Source organism: Scyliorhinus torazame, chromosome 26 (assembly GCF_047496885.1).
Source record: "Scyliorhinus torazame isolate Kashiwa2021f chromosome 26, sScyTor2.1, whole genome shotgun sequence".
Lineage (NCBI taxonomy): Eukaryota > Metazoa > Chordata > Chondrichthyes > Carcharhiniformes > Scyliorhinidae > Scyliorhinus > Scyliorhinus torazame.
The window spans coordinates 11810559-11822797 of NC_092732.1; the positions used below are offsets into that span (position 1 = coordinate 11810559).

General features: G+C 44.0%; 1 long non-coding RNA gene across 1 annotated transcript in view; it reads right to left on the minus strand.

The window, feature by feature from the left end:
* Positions 1-2656: 2656 nt before the first annotated feature.
* Positions 2657-12239, minus strand: part of LOC140403054 (uncharacterized) — a 42188-nt gene continuing 32605 nt past the window's right edge. The window contains exons 2-3 of the long non-coding RNA XR_011938230.1: positions 11468-11563; positions 2657-2812 (exon numbers count right to left, since the gene is read on the minus strand). This is a non-coding gene — a long non-coding RNA (uncharacterized lncRNA). The remainder of the gene's footprint in view (positions 2813-11467; positions 11564-12239) is intronic.

A 12239-nucleotide genomic window follows, 5' to 3' on the forward strand; every position in this document is an offset into this window, starting at 1 on the left:
CATTGCCTGCGGAAGTAGTTGAGTCGGAAACATTAGGGACCTTCACGCGGCTGTTGGATAGGTACATGGATTACGGTAGAATGGTATCGTGTAGATTAATTTGTTCTTAAGGGCAGCACGGTAGCATTGTGGATAGCACAATTGCTTCACAGCTCCAGGGTCCCAGGTTCGATTCCGGCTTGGTTGACTGTTCGGTGTCTGCACATCCTCCCTGTGTGTGCTTGGGTTTCCTCAGGGTGCTCCGGTTTCCTCCCACAGTCCAAATATGTGCAGGTAAGGTGGATTGGCCATGATAAATTGCCCTTAGTGTCCAAAATTGCCCTTAGTGTTGTGGGGATAGGGTGGAGGTGTTGACCTTGGGTAGAGTTCTCTTTCCAACAGCCGATGCAGACTCGATGGGCCGAATGGCCTCCTTCTGCACTGTAAATGCTATGGTCTATGAACATCAAAACCCCACGGCGCTAATAGGGTGCACGCAGGCATCCTTTGACAAAAACAGTTCGAGTCAAACTGATAATTTCCTCCACAATTCACAAAAATAATGTGTGGAGACAGATGTGGACAGCACGATTAAAATGGGTTACAATCCAAAGGTAAAATAAAATATATCGGACTGGTGGGGAGTGTAAGAACAATAAACACAGATATCCATTGAATTCACATAATTACTACAGTGAAGAAAGAGTCCATTCTCCACATCAGGTCTGCATTGACCCTCTGAAATAACACCATTCTCCGGCCTAATCCCCCGCCTTGTCCCCTCAACCCCAAACTCCCACCGAATTAAAAAGTTCCAGAGAGAGATTATTCCACACTTTGAGCATCATAATAAATTGTTAACATAGCAATTATATGTTTCATGTGTTCTATACTTTTATTGCAATGGCCAGGGATAGGTTACCCACGCAGCCTGAAATAAACACTCAATCATTTATGTTACGGATTAAATGTTGCTTGCACAACATGTTCCCAGGAGCAGCCCTGCAGAAGTAATTTGGGAACGTTTATTCAGCGATCGTGTGTGATTGCTCAGGAGATCAAATGCCTGATGATTCACATTCTGTTCGAGTAGAGCAATTTTGCGTGAGAGGGGGAGGTGAGAATGAGGAACAGATTGCGTATGGTTGTTAACGTCAGAACCTTCCAAGGAAATAAGACGGGTTTTTTTTCCATTGCACTGTTTAATCCCACTCGACCTTTCTTCATAGCTACTAGGATGTTGCCAGATATGGAGGGTGCTAGCTATGAAGAAAGGTTGAGTAGATTAGGAGGTTGAGGTTGAGGGTGGACCTGATTGAGGTCTACAAAATTATGAGAGGTATGGACAGGGTGGATAGCAACTAGCTTTTTCCAAGAGTGAGGGTGTCAATTACAAGGGGTCACGATTTCAAGGTGAGAGGGGGGCAAGTTTAAGGGAGATGTGCGCGTAAAGATTTTTTACGCAGAAGGTGGTGGGTACCTGGAACGCTTTGCCAGCGGAGGTGGTAGAGGCGGGCACAATAGCATCATTTAAGATGCATCTAGACAGATATGTGAACGGGCGGGGAACAGAGGGAAGTAGATCCTTGGAAAATAAGTGACAGGTTTAGATAAAGGATCTGGGTCGGCGCAGGCTGGGTGGGCCGAAGGGCCTGTTCCTGTGCTGTAATTGTCTTTGTTCTTTGTTCTTTGTCCTTTACATTCCTCGGAATAATGGGCTATTGCAGGCAATGGATACCAGACTATAGAGAGATGGACGCAGCACTGTGCAAGGCTAGCCTACAGGACGTCCCTTCAGTTGTTGCCTGGATCCCAGAGAGGGAGCAAGCATTTCGTAATTTCAAAGAACCCATGAGTAAATCGAACCTCGAAGAATTTGTCTTTATTATGATTTCCACGGCACTGAGAAGTCGAAATATGTCCAAATTACCATGTCAAATATCAGGATATATATGAGGTGGAATAAATGCGTACTTTCTGGAACTGTCAAAGCGATCATTCAATCATGGTGAATTTGCCTACAACCTGCTTTCAGCATTTTGCTGAGAACTTAACTTCATAAAGCTATCCTCGGCTTTCTAAGTCCATGGCACAGACGTGCAAACTGCAATCATAAGGCAGCAGACATATGGGAACACCATCACCTGTAAGGTCCCCTCCAAGCCCCGCAGCACCCAAATTGGAAATGTGTCACCGTGCCTTCGCTGCAGCTGGGTCAAAGTACTGGAAATTCGTCCCTACGAGCACATTGAGCTCATTTATGCCTCAGGAACATCGATCCAATGGATAAAAACTACGCCGCCCCTCCCCTCTACATGCTCCTCCATTAATATAGTTCTTTGTTTCCTTTCAAATTGAGAGTACCCAATTCATTGTTTTCCAATTAAGGGGCCAATCCACCTAACCTGCACATTTTTGTATTGTGTGGGTGGAATCCGCGCAGAAACTGGGATAATGTGCAAACTCCACACGGACATTGACACAGGGCCGGGATCTAACCTGGTTGCTCAGCTGACCACTGGGCCACTGTGATGCCCTTTCCATTAAAATAGTTGCCCACACACACTTAGAGAAACATTGTGACACAGATTGGAGATAGCATGGAGCAAAATATATGTTTTCTCTGTACAGTGTGACAACGGACATAAATGAAATTTGCCTACCTGTGTTACCACTGTAAAAATGCAACGTTCCCGTCTCATAAGGGACCGAATTTTGAAGCACCATTGCAGACTTCGACCTGACACAGCAGCAGCCATTCTTCTCTGCTGTCCGACTAATGCTCTAGGGCGAACAATCCTGTGATTTGTTTGATGGAGTGGAAGCTTGTCATCTACAATTAATCGTATGGCAAGATCTGCGCTTAATAATGATGTGTCCATCTTTCGTTAAACAGACAAAATATTGCAATGTAAATTGACAATTGTGAAAGATGTGTGATGCCAGGAGCACTGTGCTGATAGAATATGGATACATCTTGCGATCGATGGCACTATGGCAAACTTGGAAGATGTCTACTTTTCCACACTCACAAATAACTATTCCTTTGATCGTCCACCTTCATCCTCTGCTTCCTTGACAAGTTTAAACACTTTCCATCTCAGACATCTGAATTTGCTCGCAAATTATTGTTGATCCGGCAGTGAAATTTTGATTCTTTCTACAGATGCTGCCAGGTCTGACGAGCATTTCACGAAATGTCCGATTGATACCAACAGGACTGCAGTCGTTCAGGAAGGCTACACAGCCACAACTTCTCAAGCGAAGTTAGGGCTGGGCAGAAAATACCACGTAAGTCCATATCTTTCGAAAGTAGCAATGAAAAAGTCCAAAGGCATACAACGGATCATTGCAAACCTAAGTTGTCTCTGAACCACAATGCGATACAAGAACAAGGAACAATACTGCACAGAAACAGGCCCTTCGGCCTTCCAAGCTTGTACCGGTCATGATACCACCTTTGGCCAAAACCCTGAACGATTCCTACTGCCGTATCAGGTAGTATTGAAGAGGCATGGGCTGCAGAAGCACTTGGACAAGCTAGGAGAGTGGGAACTGAAGTGGCAAATGAAATACAATGTGGAAAAGTGTGAGATTGAAGGAGGAATTTAGGCAAGACTATTTTCTAAATGGGGAAATGCTTCGGAAAGCAGAAGCACAAAGGGACTTGGGAGTCCCTGTTCATGATTCTTAATGTGCAGTTTAGGTCGGCAGTTAAGAACAAACAAAAACGAACAAAGAAATGTACATCATAGGAACAGGCCCTTCGGCCCTCCAAGTCTGTGCCGACCATGCTGCCCATCGAAACTAAAATATTCTGCACTTCCGGGGTCCGGATCCCTCTATTCCCATCCTATCCATGTATTTGTCAAGATGCCACTTAAACGTTACTATCGTCCCTGCTTCCACCACCTCCTCCGGCAGCGCGTTCCAGGCACCCATTACCCTCTGTGTAAAAGAATTGCCTGGTACATCTACTCTAAACCTTGCACCTTGCATCCTAAACCTATGCCCCTTAGCAATTGACCCCTCTACCCTGGGACAATCCACATTGTCTATGCCCCTCATAATTTTGTGGACCTCTATCAGGTCACCCATGAACTGCGTCATTCCAGTGAGAACAAACCAAGTTTATTCAACCTCTCCTCATAGTTAATGCCCTCCATACCCGGCAACATCCTGGTAAATCTCTTTTGCACCCTTTCTAAAGCCTCCACATCTTTCTGGTGGTGGAGCAACCAGAATTGAACATTATACTGGAAGTGTGGCCTAACTAAGGTTCTATGCATTAAAAAGGCAAATGCAATTTTAACACTCATGTCAAGGCGGCTAGAATGCAAAGCCAGGATGCACTTCTCAGACCCCATTTTGATTATTGTGAGAATTTCTGGGCCCCGTAATTAAGGAAGGATGTGTTGGACTTGGAAAGGGTCCCGAGGAGGTTCACAAGAATGATCCCTTAAATGAAGAACTTGTCGTATGAGGAACGTTTGAGGACTCAGGGCCTGTACTCATTAGAGTTTAGAAGGATGAATGGGAATCTTATTGAAACTTACAAGATACTACGAGGCCTGGATATAGTGAACGTGTTTCGGTTTGTAGGAAAAACTAGAACCAGAGGACACTATCTCAGGCTAAAGTGACGATCTTTTCAGACAGAGATGAGGAGGAATTTCTTCAGCCAGAGGGTGGTGAATCTATGGAACTCATTGCCGTAGAAATCTGTGTGGGCCAATTCACTGAGTATCTTTAAGACAGAGACAGATAGGTTCTTGATTAAAAAGGGGATCAGGGGTTATGGGTAGAAGGCAGGAGATGGGGATGAGAACATATCAGCCATGATTGAATGGCGGAGCAGACTCGATGGGCCATGTGGCCTAATTCTGCTCCTATGTCTTGTGTCCTGGTGGTCTTATGGTATCCCTCTATGCCCATCCTATCAATGTATTTGTCAAGATGTCTTTTGAACCCCTGGCAGCGTGTTCCAGGCACTCACCACCCTTTGCGTAAAACACCTGCCTCGTAAATCTCCTCTAAACTTTGCCCCATAGCAGGGGGGCACAGTGGTTAGCACTGTTTCTTCAAAGCTCCAGGATCCCAAGTTCGATTCCCGGCTTGGGCCACTGTCTCTGCGGAGTCTGCACGTACTCCCCGTGTCTGCATGGGTTTCGTCTCGATGCTCTGGGTTCCTCCCAGAGTCTAAATATATGGAGGTTAGGCATTCTGGCCATGCTAAATTGCCATTGCGGAGCAAAACGTTTGGATGGTGTTGCGAGGTTACGGGGATAGGGTGGCGGTGTCGACGTGAGTGGGGTGCTCTTCCCAGTGGTATGTGCAGACTAAATGGCCCGATTCTGTACTGTAAATTATATGACCTACCATCTGTGACCTTAAACCCCCTGGGGACTGATGCCTTCAGCCTGGAAAGACTGCCTGCCCATCCACTCTATCCATGCCCCCTCAACCCTATCGGGCTAATGAAAAACGTCCTAATCTATTGAGCCTCTTCGCATAGCTAACACCCTCCAGGCAAGGCAATATCTTGGACAACCTCGTCTGCACCCTCTCCAAAGCCTCCACTTTCTTCTGGTAGTATGGTGACCAGAATTGTGCGAAATATGTCAAATGCGGACTTACCAAATTTGTGTACAACTGCTGCATGGCTTGCCAGTTATTATACTCGATGCCCGGTCTAAGTATGGAAATCTTTCCGTATGCTTTCTTGACTATATTGTCCACTTGTGTAGCCACTTTCAAAAGTCTGTGGACCTGCACGCCCAGACCTCGCTGACTTTCAATAGTTCAAAGCATTTTGTCATTTACGGTATATTTCGCCTCTATGTTAGATCTACCAAAATGCAGCACCTCACATTTGTCCAGATTAAACTCCATTTGCCATTTCTTTGCCCAAGCCCCCAACCTATCCATGTCCTGCTGTGTCCTCAGACAATACTCAACACTACCTGCCACTTTACCAACATTGGTGGCATCCGCGGACTTACTGATCAGACCAGCTACATTGTCCTCCAAATCGTTTATGTATACCAAAAACAACAAATGTCCCTGCAAATATCCATGTGGAACACTACTGGTCACAAGCTTCAATTCAGAAAAACACCCTTCTGCTGCTACCCTTTGTCTTCTGTGACGGAGCCAGTTCTGTATCCATCTTACCACCTCACTCTGATGCCGTGTGACTTCACCTTTTCTACCAGCCTGCCATGAGGCATTTGTCAAATGCTTCACTGAAGTCCACGTAAACAACATCCACCGCCCTCCACACATCAATCATTTTGTCACCTGGTCAAAAAACTCGAGAGGTAGGACATCCCCGTCACAAAACCATGCTGTCTATCGCGAATGAGACCATTTGTTTCCAAATGCTAATAAACCCTGTCCCTGAGAATTCTCTCCGATAATTTACCTACTACCAATTCCAGAATTATCCCTGCCACCTTTCTTAAACAGCGGTACTATATTAGTTATTCTCCAGTTCTCTGCGATCTCACCTTCAGCCACTGAGGATACAAAAATATCAGTCAATGCCCCAGCAATTTCTGCCCTTGCTTCCCTCAGTAGTCTTGAAAAAATCCCATACCAAATAGGAGACCTATCTACTTAATAATTTTTTTAAAGACCCAATACCTCCTCCTTTTCGGCGCCATCATGACGAGACTGTCCACACGCCCTACCTCTTCCACAATGTCCTTTTCTTTGGTGAACACTGATGACAAGTACTCATTTAGTGCCTTGCCCATTTGCTCTGTCTCCACATATAGATTCCCCAGTGCCCTTAAGTGGTCCAATCCTTTCCCTGGCCACGCTCTTGCTTTTAACATATGAATTAAACGCCTGGGGATTCACGTTAACCCTACTTGCCAAAGACTTTTCATGATCCCTCCTGGACCTCCTAATTTCCCGCTTCCGTGCCTTGCTACTTTATCAATACTCCTCAACTCCCCTCACCCTTCTAAACTGTATAAAACTCCTTTTTCTCTTCTGCAATGTGAAATGAAATGAAAATAGCTTATTGTCACACGTAGGCGTCAAATGAAGTTACTGTGAAAAGCCCCTAGTCGCCACATTCCGGCGCCTGTTCAGGGAGGCTGGTACGAGAATTGAACCGTGCTGCTGGCCTGTTTTGGACTGCTTTAAAAGCCAGATATTTAGCCCAGTGTGCTAAACCAGCCCCTAGCAATGTTAGCAATAGCGCTCGTTATACAAGGCTTACTAAACTTTCCATACGTATCCTTTGTTCACTCAGGAACATTAATTTTCTTAATCCTAATCAACTGTCACTTGACAGACTCACATATGTCCGATTTTGATTTACCAACCAACAGCCGCACCCACTCAAAATTTTCATTTCGTGTCTCATAGAACATACAGTGCAGAAGGAGGCCATTCGAGTCTGCACCGACCCACTTAAGCCCTCACTTCCACCCTATCCCCGTAACCCAATAAGCCCTCTTAACCTTTTTTGGTCACTAAGGGCAATTATCATGGCTAATCCATGATTACGTCTTTGGACTGTAGGAGGAAACCAGAGCACCCGGAAGAAACCCACGCAGACACGGGGCGAACGTGCAGACTCCGCACAGACAGTGACCCAGCACGGAATCGAAACTGGGACCCTGGCGCAGTGCAGCCACAGTGCTAACCACTTGTGCTACCGTGCTGCCCATAATGTTAATGTTATCGTATAATGTTATAGTCATCTGCGTTTCCTCAGATTAGCACTTTAACGTGAGGGTTACCCTCATCCATATCCAAAAGTACCCTAAAACTTGGGGAATTGTGGTCATTGCACAGAATTTCAGATTGAGAAACATTTATGCAGTTTAAAATATCAAAGCGTGAACACACTCACAGGACCTCCAGAGCCGCCTGCTGACAACAACTCTAGTCAAATAGTTTAAATATATATATATATATATATATGTATATATAAACAGTGCATTCCAGTGAGTCGTTTTATTTAGTCACGAAAGCAAGATATATGTTTTTGTTCTAAATTTAGAGTATCCAATTCATTTTTTCCAATTCAGGGACAATTGAGCGTGGTCAATCCACCTAACCTGCACATCTTTGGTTTGTGGGGGAGAAACCCACGCCAGCAAGGGGAGAATGTGCAAACTCCACACGGACAGTGACCCAGAACTGCGATAGAACCTGGGACCTCAGAGCCGTGAGGCCGCAGTGCTAACCCACTGCGCCACTGAGCTGCCCGGTGAGCACCGTATTTTGACGCCACTTTTAGTTAGAGACCAATATGGAGGTAGAGAGTGCGGAGAGGGAGATGCAGTGGCATAAATCTGGAGCAAAACATAGACCTTTAGAGATATCCTCCCAGGACTCTTAGTAAAATGAATGTCTGCCCAACTACAAAGAACAAAGAACAAAGAAATATACAGCACAGGAACAGGCCCTTCGGCCCTCCAAGCCCGTGCCGATCATGCTGCCCGAACAAACTACAATCTTCTACACTTCCTGGGTCCGTATCCCTCTATTCCCATCGTATTCATGTATTTGTCAAGATGCCCCTTAAATGTCACTATCGTCCCTGCTTCAACCACCTCCTCCGGCAGCGAGTTCCAGGCACCCACTACCCTCTGTGTAAAAAACTTGTCTCGTACATCTACTCTAAATCTTGCCCCTCTCGCCTTAAGCGTATGCCCCCTAGTGATTGACCCCTCTACCCCGGGGAAAAGCCTCTGGCCATCCACTCTGTCTATGCCCCTCATAATTTTGTAGACCTCTATCAGGTCGCCCCTCAATCTCCTTCGTTCCAGTGAGAACAAACCGAGTTTATTCAACCGCTCCTCATAGCTAATGCCCTCCATAATCAGGCAACATTCTGGTAAAACTCTTCTGCACCCTCTCTAAAGCCTCCACATCCTTCTGGTAGTGTGGCGACCAGAATTTAACACTATACTCCAAGTGTGGCCTAACGAAGGTTCTATATAGCTGCGACATGACTTGCCAATTATTATACTCAATGCCCCGGCCAATGAAGGCAAGCATGCCGTATGCCTTCTTGACTATCTTCTCCACCTGTGTTGCCCCTTTCAGTGACCTGTGGACCTGTAAGCCTAGAGCTCTCTGACTTTCAATACCCTTGAGGGTTCTACCATTCACTGTACATTCCCTACCTACACCTATTTCCCAATTATTTAGCGTGCTGGAAACACAGTTCTTAATCGGTAGTCAGACACATATTCTTTCGAAGCTGAACACTTCGTTTGATGTCCTGTCGAGTACTTTACATTCCATTAATCTTTCCAATATGATAAAAGCTGCATTGTCGGGTTCACTGTGGATAATTTGCATATTGAAAGATCCTAGTAACGACTTTGATCAGGTCATTATGGGACATGCGACTGTTTGATCCCTCATGTACAATCACATTGCTCTAATATCGCTCTCATGTGAACTCCGAGACAGGTATTCTCCCTTCAATTCTAAATTGGAAGTAAATTTGCTTGTTAAACAGGGAACAATTTGTTACTTCCTTTTTGAATTTAATAATGAATACCGTTCCTGAAATTAATTCCGCCTTTTGCAAAGTTCTAACTGACATGTTACTTCCTGCACGAGCCCCACGCCTCCCACAGCACGCCCCATAAATGTTCTGTTCACATATCAGAAAGGTGCTATTTTGAAACAGGGAGATGAAGTGCTCATTTGAGGCATTTAAATGTATGTAATCCTCTGCCTGATTGGGCAGAGATGGAAGATGTCCTCTTGTTTCGAAGTGTCTAACCATATGACGTCAACGTTAAATAGGCAAAATGAATATAGTAGGTAATTCAGTAAAATAAATTGTTATCCGCCCAGGAGAGCTAATGATATAGAACTTGCTCCCGCAAGAAGTAGTTGATGAATACATTGTGCATGTATTAATTCGGGCAATATTTAACCAGTTAATCGAGAAAATCTGGAAGTTGTATGTGATATAGATTGACTTGAAAACTAGCAAGCATGTTCAAATACAATTGAACACCACCATAAGGTGCAGGAGAACGATTTGATTGTGTGCCGTTTTTATCAATGCCTACACAATCACCTGTTTTACTAACTCACAAATAAAGCTTCAGCGTCACAAATAAGTACACACAAATATAAAAACTAGGAGCATGATTAGGCCTTCTGACCCCTGGAGCCTGCACCGGCATTCAATAATATAATGGCTGATCTTTTGTGGACTCAGTTCCACTGACCCAACCGCTCACTTAACCCTTTATTCCTTTACTATTCAACAAACTTTCTATAGTTGCCTGAAAAACATTGAACGAGAACGCTTCAATGGGCACTAAGCAGAGATATATTCACAATGAGAACTTCAGCATAATTAATCAGAATAGCTGCTGCAATATTCATTCAACCTGCTAATCCATAAGAAAGTTCAAATTCTTACTGGGGGAGAATTTTACATGTTTTTGTTCAAAGGACAACATGCTCGAGACAGTCAGTGACGAATTGTAGAAAGACCACGTTTCAAAATGTGATTTATTTGTGGTAATCACGAAACTCTGAAAGATTGCGGAGAACTACAAGATCGTGCGTGCCATCCACAATATATTAATAAAACGTCGTTTAAACAGAGAAGAGGAAGATGAACAGTGACAAACAAATATTTACGTTATTCGGCATTAAGGTATCAGATTCTTACATTAGATTGCGAAAGTTTTAGTGGTTCCAAATTATTGGTGATGCATACTCACCTCTGTTATGTATGAAATGCAGGTAACAGCGGAATAACACGTTGGTAGTAGGAACTATGATAAAATATTAAAATAAACCTGCTTGAGAAATGACACACTCCACACTGACGCGTTATGACAGAAACAGGCCGCCAGTAAAACTGTTAAATGAAGAAGAGAAATGCATCCATTTGTCTCGCCTTGTGTTAATACGTGAGCATAAAAATAGGGATTGCAATCGTGGGAGTTCGAGAGAGAAAGGATGACGAGGTGGAGTGAATATTGGGCTGTCTGGAGATAGTCCTCATATACGCAGTAAACTGAGCTCACGTTTCTTGCAGGATCACATTAAACTCCCAAATTAATTAGAATGTCGAAAATAGAAGAGTTATTCGAGACATATGAACATCTGCAGCTCATCCCTTCCAAATGCACAGTTTAAAACATGTCTCATTCATGAAGGAGTGTTAAAACAGGCCACGAGTTTAACACTTTATTTATTTAGTGTTTAAAATGTATTGTTTCAAATTACGAGACGCTGAATGACATTTGAACACAAACATAAATTTCAACTCGATGTGATCATATTAATTTTAAAGCTTATTTAGAGTTTAAACAGTGGAAAAGCACTTTCGACATAACATTATCAAGATTTGCAGAAGTTCCCCCTTTGGTCGAGAAAATTCAGCATAACAGTAGAACATGTGTCCAACATAAAGATCAAACTTGTAACCCTCTCGAGGAAAATCTTTGATCTCCATAAAATTATTTGAAATAATACTCACCTCTATTATGTATGGAATGCTGCAGGTAATTTCCACACAGGAATCGACAAGCAAACAGCAGTCAACGCCCAAGTGAAGTTATTTGAGTGATGTTGCCTGCGGGCATAAATTCAAAAGAATATGAGAGGGAGACGAAAACAGCAGCAACACAACCACAACACCTGACCTCACTCACAAAGACCCAGTGAGGAGCACAATCCCTACTCGAACAAATTGAATCCTGCCGTAACATTTCACAGAATCACGCATCAGAGCTCGAAGGAACAGTGCTACAGTCGGGTGCATTTCGTCGAAATTCCGCTGCTACTGATAATAAAAACAAATTGGGTTTCTGTGTATCGACGATTCATTGCTTAATTAAAGAACGAAATTTCTTCCGGCTGCTGGAGTTTCCTCCCACACGTCCCATAAGACATGCTGTTAGTTAATTTGGACATTCTGAATTCTCCGTCAGTGTACCTGAACAGGCTCCGGAATCTGGCGACTTCGGTATTTTCACAGTAACTTCATTGAAATGTTAATGTAAGCCTATTTGTGACAATAATAAAGGTTATTATTAACAACAAAACACCCTACTTTGTTGTTCCCCATTCCACAAACATTGAAACCCTCCAGCAGCGACGACCAGTGGCAGCCGTGTGCACCATCTACAAGATGCACTGTAGGAACTCGCCAAGGTTCCTTGGACACCATCCAAACCCACAGCCACTACCATCAAGAAGGAAAAGGGCATCAGATACCTGGGAACCCCCAGTTAAACTAAAAAGACACA